The following is a 24679-nucleotide window of genomic DNA, read 5'->3' as shown; positions in this document are numbered from 1 at the left end:
TTTAATTACGCATGAAACTCTACGCTAAGTGGCTGTGATATAATTCTATTTCTGAGAGAAATTCGCAGCGAATCGTAGACAAGTATTGACGAATTTATGGGATGATATGTGATAGAGACTTGTTTGTGTGTATGTACAGAGCGTAATAGCATTTGAAAATCAAACAACTAGAAAATTGTTCGATATTCTTTAATTCAGCTTTTGAAAATCCCTTTATGATAAATAATTAAAAAATTGTCTCGTCCACTAATTTCATTAATTATCGACAGTGACTTTCTTGATAACAGTTATCTAATCAGACATGATACAATAAAAACTTTCATGTAAAGAAGTTTTTATCTCAACATTGTAATTATTTTGAAATTGTTCGATAACGGAGTTACTCGTGCAAAAGTTATCGAACGAGTACAGAGTGCCGGAGAAGCAAAAATCGGTGCGAGAAAGCCACCCACGTACGTAATTATGAGATCACTGCCGAAAACAGCGTGGATCCGTGTCCAATAGGGAAGAAAGAGGCGACCGTGTGGGGAACGAGTAAAAAGGAGAATGGTTAACGAACTCGTTCGACGCATTCCCCGTGTCAGGATACAAGGGGAGATACGTCGGCCGTGTTACAAGAACGCTGCTCGATATATCGTGACGTAAGCGGGGGAATTTCGAGGAGAACGAGCGCGACGCGTTCGAACGCTTCTACGAAAGTGGAACGCTGCGCGTTTCTCGTGATTTACAATGTGTTACCTGAATAAAAATAGACCGGGGCGTGCTCTATAAACGAGATATACGAGCGTGTAAAGTACATGGAAATTTGAAACAAAAAACGAAAAGGACGAAATTCGAAATTTGCAAGAGTTTCGCTTACGCGTGGTTGAATATTCTGTGGCAATTTGTTGTAATTTCAACTTTCGATGGCAATTCTGTAGTCAATTATCTGCCGTTATGATTATCATAAATCTGTTTAATTGCCGATAAAATATTTTTAATTGGAACTCGATGATATAATTGAACCGCTCAGAAGTCAAACTCATCAATTTCATATTTTATGAAGTTCTCAATTGCATGAACCAGGCACATAATTAGAATGTAATATCTTAAAAAAACAAACGACGTATTGTGACGAATTTATTTATCGTAAAGAGACGATATAAGAAGATCACAAATTCCAAGGTAAATTTTAGAATGTAATATTTTTAATTTCAATTTATTTCGAATTTCATTATAATATTTAATTTCAATCAGCCCTAATTTTAATTCTCCATATGACAAAATTTGTATCCTATTTCTCATAAAGAGAAAATGAGGTGTACAAGCTTCAATGTAATCTCATTTTACCCTCCTGCATCACAATCCTTTTCTTTTTCTTTTCCTCGTCTGATCTCAATATCTAAGCTTAATTACAACAACGTCAAATCAACAGGCGTACTATTAACTGCCTAGTATCCTATCACGAATCCATTCAGGAACGATAAAAAGATCCAAACAGAATAGCAATAGACGCGACAGCTTACCCTATTCGAGTTAATGTGTATTCGCGTGCCGAACGCGATCGTCGAACGGCACAGCGCGGCGCGATACATTTTTCAGATTAGAGAAGGATTACTCGATAACGGTGAATACGTCTTTCGGGTGTGAGACGCATTGACGTTCCCCGGAGAAATCTTTGAGCATATTTTCACGTCTCTTGTAAGGGTGTCTCTGCCGGATGCAGATAGCGGCGGCCGTGTCCCACAATATGTGGCCACGTATGGGATCCGCACAATGTCCCTGATGGTAAAGGCCATCCAACCTGTACGATACGACATAATACTGGCTTGGATAATATATTGCTGTACAAATGGCACGACGTCCCTGTCGCCCCGGCCTACCTGTATCCGCTTATCTCCGCTCGATTTTCTCGAGCGTTCCCGTCGTTTACATAGACTCCACTCGCTTGATCTACTCGCCTTACGTTTTCGGGACATGTGAAAAATCAGCTCGCTCGAAGACAATTTACATTCGTCCTGTGTTTCTTCCATCTAACTTTAATCCAGAAACCGACAAAATTTATTAATAGTTTCACGGAAATTTAGTTATTTCTACTTGACTTTAACCAGTTAGCTGTTGTTGACGAGTATACTCGTCATGAGTAAAAAGTAGTTACAATTTGCTGTTTAAATTGCAATTTAGTAATTGCAGTAAATTGCAGTGATAATATTACGAAATAAAACAGTCATTTCATTACAACCTAATTGTATATTATAACAGCCACATATACTTTGTGTTTGACGAGTATACCTCTCATCGCTTACTTTTTGCGACACATTTTAGGTACACACTTTCCAAAGAGGTCGCAACAGATAACTGGTTAGGAATTATGATGTGTCCGATTTTCGTCATTAGAAGAATTCAGAGGTTCTCGCCTAATTGTTCTATCCACAGAATTACATCCTCTGATCAGGCTTTCGCTCTCTAGACGTAAAATTGTAAGTATAAGGATTGCTAGGAAACCGAATAAACTTCGTCGCTCTGTTTTTTCCATTATCATCTGTATTTTCATCTATACATACTTTTCTTCACGCGTGTAACGAAGTTGATTTATTAATATAATTACTACTTATATATTGTAATAATAGTAGTAGCAGTATTATTGTATATGCGATTTATTAATAATATATAGTATTGTATATGCAAATTTTGTAGATAATACTCTGTGCAAATTAAAATCCCTTATACATATGTATGCATGCGATATCAGAATCATTTTATTAAATAGTTTTTTAGGTTTACGACGTAGGAAAAACTTGATACGTGATAAATTAACAAGTATTTAGATCGGTATAATTTCCGCTGCGAATAGTAACGGAAACTTGCTTAATGTATATCTGTCATTTAAATAAATTCTGTTTCTTCCGTTTTTTCACTTTAGTACATAAACAACATGTAATATGACACTACATAGGCGAAATAAACGTATGAGAAACATAATTAAATAATTTAAGCTAAGATAAGCGAGAGAGCTCTAGAGGATATAAGAGGATTTAATGAGAACAGGGTAACGAGATTGAAGAGAAATCACGAGTGTACTTTTCCAATGTTACAAATTAATGTGGCGAACTGGCTAAGGTATGTATACAAATTTTAACAGTTGTGTGCTCTTACTTGCTTCTTGTGCCTGCGTAATCTTTTTTACTGCTGTATCCAATAGGTAAGACTATCTGTCATTATGGTACTCATAGAATCAGGTACTAAAGTGTATCATGCATATATTAGAGAAAAAAACTGGTGTGACGAGAACCTCTTTAGTTGTATCTGTTTTTTTTCGCTGACAAATACAATTTCCATTTATTAATAGGTACTTAATTAATACACATTTCATTGATCACTAGAAAAAACATTAGAAAAACTATATTCGTACAAATGTGTACATGTATTTGGGCAGAGAAAGAAAAACAGGATACCATTAATCATATTTTGGCGTCGTTTAAAAGCACGCTATTGGAAAAGCATAGAAAATATTAATTAATTTATATCAATGTCCTGTCGAACGTTTAACGACTTCCAACATAATGTGAAGTTAATAATACATAGCGAAGTATTAAAAATCATAGAATAATCAAATATCATCTTTTCGCTTAAACATCGATCGACATGTTCTATAACATATCATTTATACATATACATACACGTAAGTATAATATCAGATTCTTATCTGAGAGTTCGATTACTTTTTGAAAGATAATACCGCTTTTGTTAAATAATTCATATTCAAATTTCTATAGTGAAAGAAATCGAATAATAAAATCTGTTGCCACATTGAACTTTCACTCTTTTTCTCTCGATTCACGTTTTAGATTGATACTTCAAAGCGCTAATTTTTTTCCCATTAAATTTCGTAAACGTTTCTACTAGCGGCCGATCGGTCGAGTTAGCGCAAGACCAGTGAACGAGCAAACGGGAAACAATTTAAACGGGAAAAGCAGAAATAAATGCGAGCGCTGATTACCAGAAAATCACGTTGCCAATTGCGTGTCGCTGGATTGAACGTTACGATCGCAATCACGACCGTCTGGATCCGATCATTGCTATTTCGTTTCTTATCCATAGTCCAGCGAATGATAATGGTAAATAGGCGTGGCTTGCTCGAGATTTGTTATTACAATCACGTCTTCGACCACGCGATTAGAGTCGAATTGCGCGAGTCGCTTCTAATACAACCACCATTCTTGCGGAATCGAGTCTGCAGCCAGCCGATTTCGTTCCAACTCATCGTTCTCGCCACGCTTTCCTCGATCCAGACATCTTTTTTCCCATTTTCATCGTTTATATTGGAATTACATATTAGGTTTTGAAGTTGAGTTAAAGTTTTTATCGACAGAAATACAAAAAATCTATTCTACGATAAAGGATAAAGGAATTCCTGAAGCAATTCTGATTTCTTTAGCAACAATAATACTATTTGCACAGAGAAAGCTGAACATCGACTAAAGATACAATATCGTCATCCAGTCGCGTTATCTTTGACAGAACAAATAATTCGTCGACAGTTTATAATAATTTGTCATTTACACGCGTAAGCGCCGTAATCATCTAATAAATTATCGGTCTATTGCTTTACGATGTTCGTAGACTATGCAGCCCGTTAAACCGCGACGTTGCTCTTAGGCATCATTCATTAACATCGTTGCTCCGTCACAACGATGATATATCGCGAGATGCATTTAAAAGACTATCGTTTGAGAATTCCTTTGCAAAACGGTGTCGAATCAACACATTGCTCGGAACAATAATCTTGTGAAAAGATCCGCACGATCATAAATGCGTTCGATTTATAAGCCATAAAACGAATTCTATTACAAACACTACGATGGAAAAGAGTGGAAAAAGATAATAAAAAAAAAAAAGAGAAGAATTGATGACGGACACATATAACGGGAGCGTGACGCGTATCTGTCTCAATCTCATCGGCCGCCTATCGATTAACTGATTGACGAAGATCGAATCTTTTCAGTCGTTCAAAGGACTCGATAAAATCCACTAGTTTGAAAATACACACTCAGTAGTTATAATAAAACGTGATGCTCGTAAAGATGATTGAAGCATAGCAACTGAGAGTCTAAAACTTGCTCACGTACGTAAAACATCATCGAGAAGTTAGACATTAAACATATCCTTAACCCTTTATATAATCCCATGATGTTAAATGACTTCACTTTTTCTAAGCTCGATAATTTTATTGTTTAGGTACACGATTAATGTTCAGTTCTCAGAAAACGAACAACTTACCCTCGTAAACTAAATTATCGCAAAAAAGAAATGGCATAATTAATTGTAAATTCCAAAATTTAAATAATAATGCCTATGAAATTATCGCTTTGAAATTGACCAAAGTGACTTCTAAGTAACGTAAATAAAAAGGCTGTGACCAATTACGACTCTTCCGTCATTTAAACATCTGTCTTAAAACTTAGAACCGGGCATAAGGGGAACATTACTTTAATATCTGATCAACTCTCTTTCGCTTTAGAACGAACATTCCTGTCTGAAATCGTAAGTACACACGTAGATTTCCTGTGTTCTTTGTTCGCCAAGAGCAATCGCAAAATGATCTCCGCGGTAGATCGATACGATGACGAGGCCGAGTGCCACGGGAAAGAAGAAAAGAAGGTTCTTGCGAGCGAAAAAGAGAAGAAGCAAAACGAGCCCCGGTGCATTCGATTCTACTCGGCCATTAGGGCACACAGCATCCTCTCGAATCCATTCGGGGCCAGGTCTGGTTGCGGTTTCGCGATCGAGAAGCGGTCGCGAGGTAGGTGGATACCAGAGTCGATCAGAATCTCGTTGCAACGATATCGTATTCGTTCCTCGAGCTTACGTTAACCCGCGATTCTTTCTTTCTTTCCTCTTGTAACCGTTTCCAGTCCCAACAACTTCGTTTCGACGACTCGCAATTCTCGAACCCGTTGCATCCGGTCAGCTGCAATGTTCTTCGAAATCCTCCGAACGATAGATCGCACGGTTACGTTCCCTGGATCGCGACTTTGTGATCCCGTCGAACGAGGATGACGAGATGCAATGCCGTTATAGGAGTTTCCAGATGCTGTATGTATGGATTATCCTGGATAGAAGATTTAAAGATGCAACGATGGAATGTGTGTTTCAATAGAGGACGGTTGTTACGTCGTCGAGTTATGGGGTCGCGTTGCGTGAGAGAAATCCGCTGTATCAGTGCGCTGCACGGGCAGTTGGCAGATAATATTGTGAGATGATTGACAAGTATTTCGATGATAGCAGGAAAACGGAGATTCAGTTTTTCAAGATGATTCGACGATGTTTGGACATGTGCGCAGAAGTGCGCATGAAGCTTGCGAAAATGATCAATTATAAAAAAAAAGATACTTATATTCGATCCTTATATTCTTATATCACAATTCTTGTATCAAACGCGATTCAAAATTCGCGGTGAGGCCACCCGGGACGGAGAATGATGCCGCGTACCCGTCGCCATGCTCCAGTTCGCACAGTCATCGAAAGTGAACACGTCGAAGTACATAATCCGAGTGACTTATCTCGCGGAACGGTCAACTAGATATTGTCCCTGCGGCCCAGAAATGTGCGCAGAGAACGCGAAGAAAGCGGTCGAAGGTTTTTGCCGCGCGAAAACCTGCGAGCCGTAATTTACACGGCCGTAAAACGCGATAATACGACCCGTGATATCTCTGTCCCATGATGCTTTCTGCTGCTCGCCATTGTTCAACGGTCGTTTATTAATAAGCACGAGACTCAGTACTCGTGTTAATGAAGCACGGGCCATGGAAAAATACAAATGGCGCCATTTTCAAATTCAACAATCGCGTCATTTGCATCGTGTGCTGATTATCAGGTACAAAAGGAGCACGCTGGCACATCAAAGAACTCGTAAGTTGCATTGATCTTTCATAACGTAATCCCGCGTGAATAACCATAAAACGTAGAAGAAATGAAGAACCTCGAGTTCAACGACGTGCTTTCTCAACAATATTCCAGGACGTCGTATTTGTTGCATCGTTATTCGTTAAACGAAATGGAACGATAAACAGGTTGATGAGAGAAAGTTCTGTCTAATATATGATTATAAGGAAGAGAAAATTTCTTTAAAGGGAGATCGAGTCAGTGGCATGTTTCGTATACGGTTCAAATCGGGGGCTTGAAAAAAGAAGAATTAAAAGGTTAAAATCAGTAATCATGGAATAATTTCAAAATCACCTGGTCGTTGCGCTGAGTTGTTAACCTTTTAATTAATCGATAACGGCCGTTTTCACGAAGGAAGCTCGATCGAGAACGGCGCAAAATTAAACGGCATCGAATAAAAAGCGTGAGGGCAGCGACGAGCACGAAACCAACACCGCCAGCGAGCTCTTTTTCTTCTCATTCTTCTCGTTTCCTTCTTTCACATTTTCTTCTTTTTCTTTTTTGTTTTACGAGACCTGTGTTAAAAAGTTTTCGATTCACGGTGACCTCGAGAGAGGCAAGGAAGAGCAGCTTTCAATCTCGTAACGTTACCGGAACGTTATAATCGTTATTGAGGCGAGTTCAGATGACGTAATTACTACCTCGGCCGAACCGAAAAAGCGTTAAGCGTACGGAACCGATGCCTGATTATAGTGGAACGTAATAGACGGCTTTTAAAAGTTCATTAAGTAGCCGATTGTGCGACTGGAAATTGTCCGTGTTGAATTGGGTCAACGGCGATCCGCCGTGATTTTTCGAAGGGCCCGCCGCGTGAAACAGCACGCCAACCAAATAATTCGGTGCCTTTTGAAGCGGATCCGCGAATTGCTTGGCGAGAACAGGATATTATGCTCGATAAAAGCGAGCGCACGAGCCTATCAGATATGATGCGAGCACGCGATGCGGTCGAGGAAGCAACTCTACTCTGATTCCTTTCTAAAGGACCCCTTATTGCTCGGGAAATGTTTGTTTGCTTGTGACGTTTTATTATCGTACGGAAAGGAAAAGAAACTTCGATTTTATGTGAGTGAAATAAGTATGAGTAAGTAAGTGAGTGAGCAAGTAAGAGTGAAATATCTAATGTATGAGAAAATAAGAACGTTAAATCGGAAACTTGGAGAAATTTAAAAATCTTAATTTGAAAATTTAAAAGTTTGAAAACGAAGGAAATTCTTAAAACCAATGTTTCAGGTTTCAAAGAGTTGAATACCTTAAACAGCAAATTGTTCTAGCAAGTAGTTTTTATGTCTCATTTTGAGAAATGTGTATTTAAGAAATTTTCAGCCGCTTTTAATTCTAATTCGGTATAAACAAAAAATTAATAGGTATAGTCTTTACGCTAACGAGGTTCCCTGGCCTTCCACCATAATTCTTAGAAGACTAATAGAGGCAGGAGAAACTTGTAAATTCAAAAGTTCGAGAATTGTTATTGTAACCTGCGTTCGAATATCATCTCATAAACTAAGTGCTAATCGATCCTAAGCTATCGAAAGCAGCCACGAGACGCAGCACTTAAAGCCCTTTTCGTACTAAAACAAAGGTGATAACACATTAGCCTTTGATTACCACAATCTCCACTTAACGCTAACTAAAAGAACAGAGGGAGCATCGTTTTAGCTAATACGTTAGTTAGCAGTTATACTCTAGCAACTCAAACATGCTATTATATCTATTTTATGACTAAACTAAACTTCAACAACTATTACACAAATATGAATCAACATACGATAAACTTCCAAACGTAGTTTTCGAAACATCGTCTTAAACAATCTTCTCCTGTGATCCGTAATGTCCATAAACAATTTGATGATCTTTCTATTCTATATGTTAAATTATGTTAAATATCATTCACTGGATCAAACATAATTTTGAAAATAGAATGTGTAAATAGTCCATTTATCACGAAATTCTATATCCCAATAAATCTTATCGATGCAAAAGTTACTTCGCAAATTAACTGTGAACATCGTTACATCGACAATTTTCAACAATTCTTCCACCAATATTTCTAAATCCTGTAAACACTAATCACCCAGCAGTTTTCTTCCGCGATGAGATTACGTGCTCTCTCACATGGCCGGCAAAAAGAGAATCGACAAAAGGACAACGGGAGGAGGAGAAGCAATTGGGAGAAAAAACGGACTCCTTCGACTCTCATCCTCCGGCAGAGGCGAGATTCCGCTCGCGCTCCTTTGGTCCAGCCAGGTCAACGCCCCAGTGACCAACGCACCTTGTTCCTTCGTTCATAACGCGTACGTGCCGCGATTGCCGACGTTCGCCCGTGTCTGCGTGTACACACGCGTTTGTGAGCGAGCGAGCGAGCGAGCGAGCGCGGACATCTCTCGCGCGTGCTATCTAGGGCAAACGGGTTGGAGCAACGTTAGACTTTTTCCCTGTCTGCCGCTTCGAGCGAGATCGAAAAAATGTCACGATGAAAAAACGCAACAGCGGCTTCGACCGGCGCTGCTGTTCTGCTCCGCTCACCGGAAGCGACGCCGCCCCGACGCAACGACGTCGAGAAAGCCGTCTAGCTCGCCAACAACCTAACCGGAAGTGCCTTAAATCACGAAAACGTACCATCTATTTCCAATTACATAATTGCGAACATGAATGTTACGGATAGGGAAAAGCCATTGATTTGGCTGTGAATTTGACGAATGGTTAGAATTACGTTCGATTCTTGTCGTAAATGATAATGTTGTGATTATAACGCGAAGCATAAAGATTAAGAATCGAAGGTACTGTGCGTGTAATTGCTGTTGTGAAATTATTGAACTGCTGTTTGATTGATTTGAAACAATACTCGTAACATACGGGTATTACTAAAATGCATAAATTGATGGAGTAAGCTTTTGATACTATTAGGTTGTCCGAAAAGTTTCTTTCGTTTTATAAGAAAATAGACGCACAACGTTTTTTGTTTTATATTATTTCCTCGAATTACGTACAATCCATTTTCTGTTCTGTTGAGATAAACACCGCTACATTTCACACAGACTTGGTTTCACGTTTGTATAAAGGTGCATTGTTGTAAAAAACATGTTTGCGAAAGAAAGACACTTTTCGGACAACCTAATACAATATCACACTATATTATGGTACACTAGAAGTAAAAACAGACTGAATTTATATACTAGAGGAATCTCGTTGTCAAATTACAAGCCGGTTTTTCCACGTTGTAAAACCGATTTCGCGTTGTACGTGGATAAGAATTGAGTGCTTGAAAAAAAATTCAGAATCGTTGCATCTACGACACGCACACGTTTCTCTATCCCTTCATTTTCACCCCTATCATTTCACTTTACGTCTGCGTTCTACTACGTATTGTTTCACACGGTAACATCCGGCGGAGGAAATCGTGCTAGACGTTGCAAAAAATCGAGTGAATCGGTAATTGTTGGAAGGATCGTGCGAGACGATCGTTGACGGAACGTGTGTACTCGGGACAAAATCGATTCTTCGAATTATTCGTCTTTTACTTCGGACATCGACTGCGAATCTTTATTGTTATATTTCTCACGAACGTTTCGTATTGGAATGATAAACTTGCAAAATATCGATATTATTATTGCTCGATAATCTTTCTCTTATATAGTCGATCACTCGTAAAGGAGAAAACAAATATTCTTTTATATACAAAAAACGATATAAATCGAAGAGCATGGAACTTTAAATTCTATTAACAATTGTATGATTATATAATTGTACTGCAACATTATTTTCTGTGGCTTCGAAAAATCTAAAAGCACGAATAGCATTCTCTAATGTCTCGTACATTAGAGAATTTTAAGTTTGGTGAGTCACGTAGATAATCGTTTGGAATTTACCGTGTATTATCCGACTACGATGAACAGGGTTGGTCGCCAATGACACAGGACACGTGAGCAAATTACGTCGTTTCGTGCTCCGCACGAATCTTCCTTCCAGGCTTTTAATTTCATCCGCGTGCCGCACCCTCGCGCCATTTCGCTTAGCCGCGATTATTCTTCCCTCTTTCGACGACGTTATGATGAAAAGTGAATCTTTATAGCTTTTTGTCAAAATATTTGTCTCTATATTGCATCTTACACTTTATGTTTTAGTGTAAAAAATTTATTACCAAATTTGGAAAAAAATTTTTATTTCTACAATTTTGGTGGCTGATACGTCTTGTCTTTAACGATTTATCGATTAATTCTGTTTTTAACACATACGCAATCGCTGACGTAATATTACGTCACTATATGAGACAACAGAAAGCAGCAAGAAAATAACACGGATCAATAAACGAAGTTTATAGATAAGAATCACAACCTTTCAATTTTACTTCAAGCTTTGAACGGCTTGTGTAATAATATCTCAACATCAATGAAGCGAAAGATTTCTAATTTATTCGTATTATGAGAAAAAGTGTTCTAATTTAGTTTATCCTCTATTACGAATCCCCATAGAGGCATTGATTGAAAACTAAGTAACGAGATTAAGCTGTCTGATTAAGACAGCGTACTGGTCAACGTCAAACTTTATTCTTAACTTCATTTTTATTCGCATCGATCCTCCGGCGACATTATCAACGTAGCTCCGTCAATTCACACGCAGATTTCATCTCGGCGAGATGGCCTAATTGCTTCCACGTTCTTTCTCCGGCACGGATACGTCGCGATAACTGTGTGAATGAACGGCAGAGCTTCGTTGGAAATGCTGCGAGCTTCTTTTGTAACCGACGTTTCATTCCCATCGCCTGAATTACGATCGTTGCAATTTCGTGTCATCGTTTAAATAACCATACGGTAATTGAACATATAAAGATAAATTATTTTTCGTACATCTTTTAATTATAAATAATAATCATGCCACCTATAATTCGGTTATTTAAATCGAATTTAATAAGCTCGAATAGTATCTCGTAGTAGCAGTATTCGTTTCATCAAAGATACACAGAGCTGAACGTTTCAGCTCAACTTTTAATTATATTTCGCTTTAAATTATGCATTATTAAAAAAATTTTCATAAAAAGTTTAATAACACAGAGCTCTATAATCCACACTACTACACGTTATGCTTACTAAATAAACTTTTATTTTAAAAAACCGGTTATCATAAAAAATGTAACAACGCTGGAAACCTCTGTGTAACAATCAATGTATTTTGGTATAAAATATAGAATATTTATTCTATGTACAGCTTTTCTCGCAATGTCTCCTAACTTCGACTTGCGAAATGATTTTTATATTAATTACATTCTCGTTGATTATACGCCGTAAAAGCAAAATAAAATGCAAAACGATATTTTCAATAGACTATGACGGAAAACGCTTGATAAACGACTCTATTAGAAAATTATTGTTCCACTCGTGTATTTAGAATGTTCTTTCTCGGAAAAAAAAAAAGAAAAGAAAAGAGAGGAACAGAAATCGAAATTTATTCATCAGCAACGATACGCTATAACACAGAAACCTATTTATCAATCTTGTTCGCTATTCTAGCTCTTCCACCTTGTCGGTACGGAACAGTGCGCACTCATTGAAATCGAACAGCGTTGTTAGAGAATCGCGCGAGCTAGACAATGATTAATGCATGAGGGACATTTTCGAGGATCGAGCTAGCGGACTTTCTAACCGGCTGACACGCCACACGTGAGATATTTGATCGTGCGTATTCCTTTTGAGATCCATGCCCGACGACAGAAGTGACAACGCGAAAAAAGATCGGGATCGTGGCCACGAAGTCAGGATTAATTTATCCGACATTCTTTTTCTCCGCACGTCCGGATTGTTCTAGCTTCAACTTGTTGCCAGTGAGACCGTATTTATCGATCAATTCGTGCTGCTTCCTTCTTTAACAGTGAATATTGCGTTGCTTTTATAACCAGGGAAATTGGATTTTATTGGACTTAAAAGTTTATTGGAAATGTTTTAAAGAGTAGTTTATTATTAAACGGTGAATACTCGTGTCAATTTATATTTTTATAAAATCGTAGAATTATTGGCAAAAGTGAGGAAGCGAAATAAATTTGAAGAAGTTGCTTTGATTAATTATAAAAAATATAGATACATAAACTATTAAAATTTACGCATTTTTAAATACTGCTAAGCTTAATAACGATTGATTCTTACGTTTGTCGAGTACAAGTACGAAAGGCTATGATGGAGTTATAAACTTCGTAAAGACCGAAAATTCGTTTTATATTTTTATCGTTACTTTTCAATTCGAGCCGCAAGAAAAGTAAGAAAAAAGGAGACACGTTGTTCTTACGTTGCATGATACAGAACTGAAGAGAGGATCGTAAATCTTGACTCATGAATCGAGACACATTCATTAACAGGCCAAAAGAACCGACCGTCAAAGATCATCAAGAATCATCAACGAAGGAGTTATTAATTGCAAATCAAGCCTCTTTGATTACATCTAGCGCGAGCTTGAAGGATGCATGTCACTGACATTATGTTGGGTGTTTTATGCCTCAAATGCCCCCTTGTATCGATCGTTACACTTTACATCTTCGTCACATAAGAGAGAAAAAAGTTACGTAAAACAGCCTTCAAATTTTCATTTATCTCTTGTAGTATTTATCTTCTTACAACTTAATTTCTTACAACAATTTGATATAAAGTAACACGCTTTGAAAAACCTGCGATTTATTATTTTCTCGTAAGAAAAGGAAAGAAAATCTTCTGAAAGAGTGAAAGGAACTATCGTACAGAAATTGATTGAAAGAAGAATAAAATAACAAAAGTAGCAAGAACCGTGGCATTCTCGGCAAAATTATATCTGTTATCGACGAGTAGTGAGCACTTTCACATTGGAAATACAATGTGATTCCAATCTGGGCTCGTGATTGCACTTACATAAAATAATAATTATCAGGGGAAACTCTAAGTGAAAGTAATTGATGCATTCACGATTAATTAAAAGCAAACTTCGATTTGGATCCTATCTCTCTGGCCCGCATAATACGCAAACTATAATTCTCTTACTGTCTTTTAACTTCAGAGATTTTATTCTCAGCATTAACACGTCTAATACGAATAAATCTTTCGGAACGTTGATATAGCGAATTGAGAATCAATAGTGAACTAACTCGAGTCGTCAAAATTCCAATTCGAACTAGTATCATCTCTATCCTCTCGTATCTTGAAAAGTCGAGGCAACAGAGGTTACTTGTAGCGAGATATAATTATCAGTGGCGCAAGAAGATTCGCGACTGTCATCGAAAGATAAAAGGCCACCGTTGAAACTCGAACGCGTATCGCGAAACGAAAGCAAGAAGTTGCCCGAACGCGGCCACGGTTACGAAGCTCGATAGCCGTTGGCTGACGAGGCCGGCTCGTAATTACTCGACAAGATTTAATCGACGTGCTCCGGGCTAATTAAAAATTCCTCGCCCCTCGCGGACTCTATCAATAAGGAGATCCTATCGGACTAACGGTAAGAAAATGTCTTTAGCCGTTTCTTCGTTCCGCGAAAGAAAAGGCACGGCTGGTATCTTCGCGTAAATCTCAAAAGCTATCCGTCACACGATATTGCCGCCGATAATCGACCGTTTCTACGGTGAGCTTGCATATTTCTCGCGGAACGCTATTCGACGTGACTCGCTCGCTGGACAATTTGGGACGAGTGAGTCTCGCCACCTGCTCGATAGTCTTTGCACCCTTTGTGCAATCCATAATGGCGAGACTATTTTCCGATAAAAGTACGCAACCCTGAAAGCAGACACGTTCGTATCTGAGATCGAACTTGATTCAGTAGTAACGTTAATTGGCGTTGTTTGTCAGAGTATAAGAACGTGATAGGGGTTGTTCAAGGGAACAATGTTTAGATTCGTTCGAAGACTGTCACGATGAAGAACTTTTAGGTTTGATCGTGGATCATATAGCGTGTAATTTAGAACATCAGTAATGTACATATCATGAATGTGATCTTAATTTGAGGGTTTAGTTATAACTAATATGAAATAATTGGTGAAAATAATTAATCAAGATGACAAAATAAGGAAGTTGACAGATAAATAAATTGGTTCCTGATATAATTTCATTCGCCGGTTGATGGAGAGTTGATTGAAGTTAGCTGTCCTGAGTATTTTATTGTTAAATATTGTAAATAAACGTAATAGATAATTTCATGATGTATATGTTTTAAAGATTATATTTAATAACATTGATGAAATATTTACACCAACTATTAACGCGACCTATTTATAGTTACATAAAAGGAAATTAATGAACGAATATTTGATGTGTAAATGTAAAAACACCGAAACTTAAGAAACTTAAGTGGATGTGTTTGAAATCAATACGCGTTACACAGCAATACATACTACGACCATCTACTGAGAAAATAAAGTAAGTATAAAATCTTTCGTTATCCTCTCAACTTCCTGCAGATATCTTGCTTACCGACTCCATTACCGGCTTCCGCTGTCGTATCTGAAGAGCTTCTGAAACTAGCGTTTATAGATCTCTACCATTACCCACGTTTTCTGAATTATCTGGAGAGCATAGTTACAAATCACGACGAATGTGGCCAAAGAAATACCAATATACCAAACATAAATGTTACTATATTCCTAGATTCAAACATTACACTTTCAAAAAGAAATATTGTATACAAATAAACATATTGTATATCGTAAATATCGTATATAAATAATTCGAAATGTAGAAATTACATATCTTCAATTTTAAAGTGAAGCCAGTATTCTCAGATAATGATATTATGTTTGTTTAACTTCCACGAATCAGTTCAAACACACTTTCGTAATTATTTTCTAGCTCAAGTACTTTCCTCGAATCATGTAAAAATCCCTTTTCACGTCATATCCGTTCTCTTTACGACTTATACGCGTGATCTTCGTTTTTATATTCGATCCATGATCTTTTATTCAGCAAATAATTTTCGGCGGCAGAGTCAAGAAGAGGCAAGAAATAATTAGCATCTAAACAAAAATCCATACGCTCTGCGTGGAAACCGGTTTCGGATACCGTCATATGTTTAACCGACTAATTGACCGGTCTAGATAAAGGGGTGGGATACAAAAGGGGTAGAGGAGGGGCCTTATCTCCCTAGCTGACGGTAATAAATATCCCCCCGTTAAAACGTAACTGATTCAAGACATTCTGTAATGATCGGTTTAAGTGTATGATTTAATACTGTTCCCGTTAAGCTCCGTGGAAAAACTGGCCGCGTCCTACCGATACGCCGCGTGCATACTTCCAGCTTAATGCGCGATCGTTTCTCGATCGCAAACAAGTTCCGAGCTTGGGCGGTGTTTATGGCATTAAAACAGCGAACGGGCCACTTAGCCTGATTACAAGCCGACATATTGGTTTAGAAAAATCTTCTTGCCCTGTACCACGGTACGCCAACCATCTCCCCCTTTCTTCTTTTCTTTCTTCTTTTCTTTCTTCAGTTTGTTCGTTCTTTCTTTCGTTTCGCCGTGTTGGTCCCTTTTTTCAGTGTCCATTGGCGATGGCGATTTAATCGCGCGCATTAGACTAGCAAGGTTACACGGGGGTGCCACGTTCCCGTTCACGCTGAAATTCATAGGACTTGCCGGTCACGAAGCCGATCGAGATAACCCGTAATTTATAGTTATTAAGCAAAATGAATGAGTCGCCGATCCCGCGGACGAAATTTTTGTTAATGACCGTCATGCGTCGTCCTTTACGGATGATCTTAATGCACGATCAGCTGCCTTCGCTCCGGAATCGCTTCTACCTGTACGGTTAATTATTGCTTTTACGCGATAGTTTATTGAAACGCTTAGAAGGCGATTGGACGACGATATGCAAACATCGCGAGCACTGGCGAGAAGACGCACGATCAGTTTGATGCTTTATATCTGATTAGGGTGGTTTAAAACGAGTCATCTATAACGTCTATCCGGTTTTGCTCAAGATCTATCATTTTTCCTACGGTGATCCGAGATATTACTATCCGAGGTATTGTCAAGTGCTGATGATAGATCGAGAACAACAGTTTATTCGTAATAGAATTTTAAGTCAGAGAATTGCAATTCAACTCGTACTACGAAAAAAAAAAAAAAGAAAAAAGAAGAAGAACATACAAAACGAACGAAAAACGCGAGGAAATCGGCGTAAGGCGTTCTCATATTCGAAGACTCCCCATCAAATCCGGCTAACTCGTCTTCGATTCGAGGCACGCTCGGAATTCGCAAACGCCTTTAATGAGGCAGTTTTATATCGGCGTGGGCAACACCGAGGGGAGGTTGAGAACCCCAAGGTGGCTCGTGCTCGATGATGACCTCTGACCGCGAACGCTCGAGAGTGAGACGAGGCCATGCCTGGGCACGCGAGGCCCAAGACTTCGCCCCGAGGCACGCGCACCATTCTCTTTCTCCTCTTTTTCGTCTCTTCTTTCTCTTCTTTCTTCTCTTGGCCACCATCGAGCCGAGGCTTCTCTTCCTTCTTCGTCTCCTTTCTCTCCCTTCCCTCCTTTACCCTGTTCACCCTGTGCCAGCTCGCTTCCCTCCTTTTTCCCTCCGTTTCTGTCGGCCTCTCCACGTAATTTTGCGCGATTGGCCGGTGTCATGCCGTGCAGAACGCTGCCCATGGAAACTCCATGATCGCGGCGCGCTAAGTGGCGGACAAGCGGAGAGGCGAAACACCGCTTGTTTTGCATCTGCCTCCCTTTTGAACGCGGACGATCTCGATCAGGATCCATTCTGGATCCCTTGGACAGACGCGCTGGGCGTGATCGAAGTTTCGATCGGACGGGATTCGGCCAGAGCCGAGGCCAAAGCTCTCGGTATCTCTACCTGTAGATTGGAATATTTTGACAGGCTTTATATGTGGATAGGATCTTCGATTCGTGGCACAGTTTTGCCAGGAAATCTTGATGACGATGTCGATACGGAATTTCGAACGAAAGGTTAGTTTCCGTAGGATTGAAGATCGAAGATCGAAGAAAGTTTCCCTTGTCTATTTAATTAAAAAATATTATCGTCCGATTCCCTTTTGTTTTTTGGTATGAAAAATTATTTGTAGATTATTTGTAAAAGACAAAAGTTTTAGATGATTTTTAACGATAGGTTTATGAATGAACGAGGGAAAACTACAGCGAGCGACAGAGTCGTTGAACTTGAAACAGCAAATGAAACATCGAAAGATAAATTTTTCATATAGCGTTTAAAAAAAGTTTCTGAGGGGAAAAAATACATTTCGCTCGGTGCGGCATTCACAGTTACAAATTTGCAATTCTACAATATGTAATCTGATTTACAATCTGTGCATTTTTTCCCCGCTTGCAAATTGTAGAAAAATACGATATCTGTCGAACAAATGTACAAATGTACATATATTGTTTGTCGTGTAATTCGGCTTCAAATTTTTCCCGTGAAAAGGGTAAAAGCTTTTGGCCAATACCTATGTACCTACCACCACCGTCGTATACAAATATTCGTATAAACATTGTATAAAAAAATGTATGATGTGGATGTTCGACCGTCGTTTTTATTCGCGAAAGTAACTTTCTAATGAATTTCATTTATCATTGACATCCAACTTTTGTATCACCATATTATTTTTCAAAACTTGCAGAATTGGACTAATATTACTAGTGAAATTTCGCAAGTTGCAAATTACAAGTTATCCGCAATAATAAATTCTCTTGTGCAGCAGCAACAGGTTTGCTACGAGTAAACTTTGCACATTACAAATCAGTTGATTATACTATTTGCCTTAAAATGTTTTAAATATGAAAAGTAGTTTATATATGCCCACATCTTGTAATATGTCAATGTTACAATGTAATAATTGTTATTGGACAAATTATCGTTCACAGCTACCATATTTCCACGATATTTTCTTAATTCAGCCAGACCGAAAATCTCCATTTTCGCCTTAGATGATGATCTTTCGTCACAGAAAACATAGGAGATTCCGTTGGAAGCGTCGAAAAAGATAAGATAATCGCAATAAAAGATGCAAAGTCGAGGTGAAACCGGGCTAACGCGACGCGACGACGCGAAAGCAAGAGCAACATAGCGATGCGGCCATCGAGCCGGTCGCCGGACATCAAGGTGAAGGATACGCGCGCCAGGTATCCAACACGGCGAACTTTCCAAGGGGCGGTGTGAAGGGCGTAGCCCGCTAATTATAATTATACTACGGCGGTATTAGCAGCGTGAAACGCAACGTAAATTCTGGTGAAATACTCGCCGCCCCTCAGGGTGCCGGCGCGCAGCTCGTTTGCTAAGAAGCGGTTTCTGGCGTATAGGCGCGCGCCGACCAGCCACAGCGTGCTTTGTTACGTGTCGCAGTTCGGCCGGCCTGCATTGTCGTACATTACTGTGTAGAAATAAATGAGTTCGTTATGCGAGAAAAACGAACGGCAGGCTAAACGCGATGCACGCAGGTCGGCCAATGCCACGCCAATTCGCCGCCATCTGTCCGCGTCGTTTCGCCTTTTTAATTACGTCACATTAATTATCAGCCAATAATTAGAAGAGAAAAGGTCTACGACCTTCTCCTGTTTCTGCTTCCGCGTGTCTTTCGTGTCTTTCTTCTTTCGTTTCTAATTATCGTTCTTCCGATAGTTGTTAAATACCAATAGACTGGTGTAGGATCGTCATTCGACTGGTATACCCACTGGACGTCGTGGCCAACGACGTCGACATGGATACGGTACACGCGAGTCATTAACGCGACTCGTTGCCCCCAAAGCATACCCGACAATTTGAATATGATAATTACGCGTCTCACGCGGCATTAAATGGCTTAACGCCGGATTGCAACTAGGAACGCTCGTGTGCATCGTTGTAAATCTCTGATGGAATTGTTGATCTCCTTCCTCGAGGGAATCTGGCGCGCCTTCCATCGCCAACTCCTTTTTACGGGGAGCTATGTCTCGCGGAACAGGTGTCCATCAAGATCGGCACAGCGGTTGAAAGACTTTTCATTCTTGAGAGAAATACGAGAGAAGTAGGGGTTAGGTCGGAGTTAGGTTGGTACGATAATTTTTGGATACTTTCAATCTTTCTCATTTTTTTAGATGATGGAAAGCGTCTAATTAACATTCGCGTTCTTCGTCGTTCGCTTTTGCTCGAGACGAAGCGACTATGTGCAACAAAACGATCTGCCAATATCCTATCCTCGCGAGCAAAGAAAAATCCGATTATAGATGAAAGCACTATAACGAAGAGATTTCCTATCGTTGAAAACGATATAAGAATGGAAGTAAAATTTCATCAGTAGAACAATCTTGAAAATCTACATCACGCCAAAGATTAAACACTCAAGGATAGAAGATATGAAAGTATCTTCGACGGCAGCTTTTATTCTTAATTCATAAATCTCCTCTGCCGTCCGCTAATTGATAATAGTAATTACAGCCGCGTGTCACTCAAAACGACCGTGCAGCAGATTATACGTGCGCGTGTATCCGCCACGTCGTTATTTATCATCGTCGGCTTAAGGATCGGGCCGCTTCTTCCTTCGAATTGAGTCGCGCCGCGAGGCGGGCGGTTTCTCCTAGTGCACTAATAACACACTGGCGACCTGATAATTAATAATGAAACTGCACGCGGGGGTCTGCGAGGGGGAAGAGAAGCCATGGAGGGGCCCTGTTACGCCGTGCCGCAACCAGCGAAGTCGCGGAGTGGGTGGACCGCCTTTCTGCGTAATTGCAAGGTGCAGCTCTACGCGCGATTCGTTGGCCGCATCGAATGGCTAGAAACGGATGGAACGACTGGTGGATCGGCAATCACACAGTGTGGGGAAATACTCGTGAAATACAAGGACAGGAATAAGATCTCGATGATCGGGGTGTCGAAAAATCAGCGAATCCTATTAATTTGCGGCTTGTTTCAGATTTACGGTCCTTGTTCGTGACGAAAGTTGGATACGGTTTTTAGGTGGGTGTAAAGGATGAAGTGAGGGATTCTGAGTAATGGAACACGCGTTTGAATCCTATATCGTGCTGTATGACTTGGAAGTTGTTATATTCTGTAACCGTGTTCCGTAGAAGCGTATATATTTTAATGCGTTTGTAGTGGTATAGCGATGTTCGCAGATCGTGAGAGAAGACTGAAAATGCACGCGAAATGTCATATTCCACATAAAACTCTATAATTCTACGTCCTTTTTCTATCTAGACTGAAAGACACCAAGTCGTTTCGATGTTTCAATTTTTCAGAGAATGATATATTATTCCCAAATGCCATGGAACTCGACAGAGCACCGAGGATTTCATTAAATCTAACCACGATCGTTTCCTTATTTTTCCACAGCAACATCCCCTTTTTCTCTGTTTCGCAAAGGCTCGCGACTTTCCTTCGGTTTTCTTGTCGTTTTCCCAGGAACCAAGCGAGGACTCGGACTTCGCCTGGCGGATTGAAACGAGTCTCAACAGGCAAATAAGATAATCTCCATTATAAACTTGGGGGTAGGGTGAGTAAACGAGGAGTTATTTACTCGCCTCGGAAAGAGGGGAGAAAGGAAACAAAGTAATAACAACGGAATGAGAATAAGAAGGTAGATTTGAATCCTTCGTTCGTACCCGCAAACTTCACGACCGCGCAGCCGCGTTAAGTTGGCTTTTTATCGCGTTTATTATCCGCGGCAAATGGCTGCTGCCGACCTCGTTTCCCATTTCTATAATTCCGTGAATCTCGCTTTTACTGACCGCTCGATATTCTACTTTGTGTTTTAATTCGTTACTTGATGATCCGTAAAAAATATTTCCACCCCTTTGAAATCTCGTTTAAATGTTTTTCGTTCGTTGAAAACTGGATATCATCTCTTTTCAGGGTTTTCTTCTTTTCTTCAGGCACCGTTCTTGTACAACGTTGAATACTTTTTGAAATAATTTTGCAACATAAATAGTTGAAATTTTTCACGGGTACTATTGTTAATGATTTAAATTTGAATTAAATTATTTTGCTATAGTATCATGAAATAAAGAATCAATTTGTCTCAATTGTTCGTATAACAGCTCTTTGACGACAGATAAGCAGATTTTACGACTGCTTTATTTCTTAAGAGAAATACATTTTCTTACTAAAAGAAAAGTTTAAGTTTATCACGTACAATTGTAATTGCAGCAAGTTTCAAACGAAATAACAAGCCGAGTAATTGCTTTCTTGCGGCATTCTCTTGAAAGTTATATAAATTCATAATTCTTAATAACAATTCTCGAGTAACTTTTAGTCGCTATTGAGTACGTATATTGAGTAACGACGTGTTTAAAGATTAAAATTAATATGTTTAACCTTTTCGAGACAGTTAGTACACGTATCGGCTTGAAGCTGTCTAAAACCATTTCCGTAATTCAAATATTTTTCGCTACACGATTAATTTTGCATTGAAAATCGTGAGTAGATTGAACGCTGGAATTGAACGCTATGAATGATAATCGCTCAGGGGGGGTTGCACAACTACGGAATTTACTATTGCACTAAATACGCGAAGCGATTTCTATTATATCTGGCAAGATCTGATTCGAAAAGTCTGCTAAATTTTTAATTTCATCTCTTGAAGTTTCTCATATCCAATAAATTAGATATGTTATCAGATGAATTAAATACTATATGGACATAGAACATTTTAAGACACTAATTCTTAGTTTGTGCTTAGCAAATATCTGTCAAGAATGCACACACAGTAATAGATTTTATTCCACAATGTAAGAGATTTCGCAATTTCTTTTCGATGTAAGTACAAAACCTTCTGCATTTAGCGAGGTTCATGAAAAGGGCTTGTTACAATTACGTTATTCCCATTCAACGAGTAACAATTAGACGGTGCCTTTTTCGCAGTTTCTCTGATTTCTTGAGCATGGAAAACTTTCTGGTGCGCAAACAGAATTAATGGAAACAATGACAGGCAAATAGAACAAGCGTTTCGTTCCAAGGAAAATAGTGGTTTATGCATCGGCGTTCCCGATGCATATAGCAAATTTCATCATCGACGATTGTATCGTTGTATTCGCGCAAAAAGTAATAACGATAGCGACGAAAAGAGCATTGTATCTTTAATTGAATCTTTCTTTCGCACTGCCGCTTCCTGCAGTGGTTTAAAGTCGTTGAATTAATTATCAGGTTTACTGGCAAATAATGGCGAGCCGGTCCTCTTTCCGTAGAACTCGCCGTAGTTTTGGTTTCATAAAAATGCTTTAGTTAACGCGTGCAGTGTCGTAGTCCGTTAATTTTTCTTATCCGTTTGCGCGGATTTAAATTTCCAGGAGTTTAGAAATTTCGTTAATAAGATTTTGTTATTCTTTCGCATAGAGATTTGTGTTTTGCTGATTTAACAAAGTATAGCAGCTCGCGAAAGTATTTGAAAACTTATAGAAACTTTTTTCAAATAGGTATATATGTATTATGTGTGTTACAAACATTATAAAATTCTATTGAAACCGTGACATGACGGGGCTATTCTGATTATATTGGTAAAATTCAAAACGAATTTGAAAATGTATGTGTAGTGTAAATATCGATGGTTATGAAAATATAGTAATTTCATTAAACGTAGAAGAAAACTTATAGTTGCGTTTATGGATACCTAATCTCTTTGAGAATTATTTATTGCAATCTACGTCAGCCATCAAAGTAGCTAACGAGGCTATCTATTAATCGTAAAAGTCAAGAATTATTCCAACGAGATATCATAGACGCGTTCAACGTTTAGTAGTTCTTCATGACCCTATCCTTTATTTATTCTCCTATTTCTTTTACCATTCATTGATACAAAGTCTCAAATGTAATTCTGAGACCATTCAAGCGAGTGGATAATCGAGAGAAGAGATCGCGTTCTCGTTTAAATTAACAGAGATCATGCTATCTCACCGACAATGAAATCAGGAAACATGCTACGAAACCGGACAAACTTAACGTGCCGTGTCGAACGATGTAGTCGAGAGATAAGTAAACAAATGAGCGAACATGCAACAGAGAAAATAAGGTTTTCATTGATCCTTCCAAAGATACGTGAGGGAGAGATTTCATTTTTTAACTGCTAACTCGAGCTGTTACGAGGGTAATCGAAAACGATTTTCCAGTGAAAATTAGAATATTAAAATATACAAATCCACGACTACCTAAATACGATATTTAAGAGTACTAATTGTTTACATGATTTATGTAAAGTTATTGAATAATTTGTAATTCACGTACAGTAAAACCGCCATTATTTTAAAATAAATAAAAATATTAAAGTTTGTCATTTTTTTAACATTGCATTGTCGTATTCTGATAGCTACTCCAAAGTCTTTTTCAATCTCTGATTTCATAACTATCTCAGAGCGTTGCACGTTTAGCAGATCATCTTTGACTGACTAGAAAATTGCAAGAGGCGTTGAAAATGTGTCTGGATGAGCGCGAAATACAAATTCTTTTGCGGAATTGCATGGAAGAAAGGTCGAAACGCATAAGTCTGTGTGACGTTTCGTTCACAGGGATTGCGGCAACCAAGTTACATAAGAACAACACACTTACCCAGGATGCACCGCAGTCACCGCCTCCAAGTGTCTGAAAGGCTGGCATGCATCTGAACGTCATTCTGAGCTCTACCGCCGAAATATTATCCAAACGTTCACCGCGGTTCTCCGGTCACAACTTACCTAGAACAAGACAAAACGCCTAGTTAGCGATCAAATAAACTAATTTTGAACAACACAGATAAGATAGAAAAAGAATTTCCAAGCTTTTTATTTCCACGAATTGTTATTTAAATTACGTGAATGATCTGTAGTTCTAACGACAAAGATGTCCACATGGGCT

The 24679-nt window shown here is 38.9% G+C and overlaps 1 long non-coding RNA gene across 1 annotated transcript in view; it reads left to right on the top strand.

Annotated features, from left to right (window-relative positions):
- LOC122577785 overlaps positions 1–24679 on the top strand; it is a 108160-nt gene that overhangs the window by 79185 nt on the left and 4296 nt on the right. The window lies entirely within an intron of this gene.

This window comes from Bombus pyrosoma, linkage group LG2 (assembly GCF_014825855.1).
Source record: "Bombus pyrosoma isolate SC7728 linkage group LG2, ASM1482585v1, whole genome shotgun sequence".
NCBI classification, from domain to species: Eukaryota; Metazoa; Arthropoda; class Insecta; order Hymenoptera; family Apidae; genus Bombus; species Bombus pyrosoma.
The sequence above is the reverse complement of the archived record's forward strand: the minus strand, read 5'-3'. Positions and strand labels throughout refer to the sequence as shown.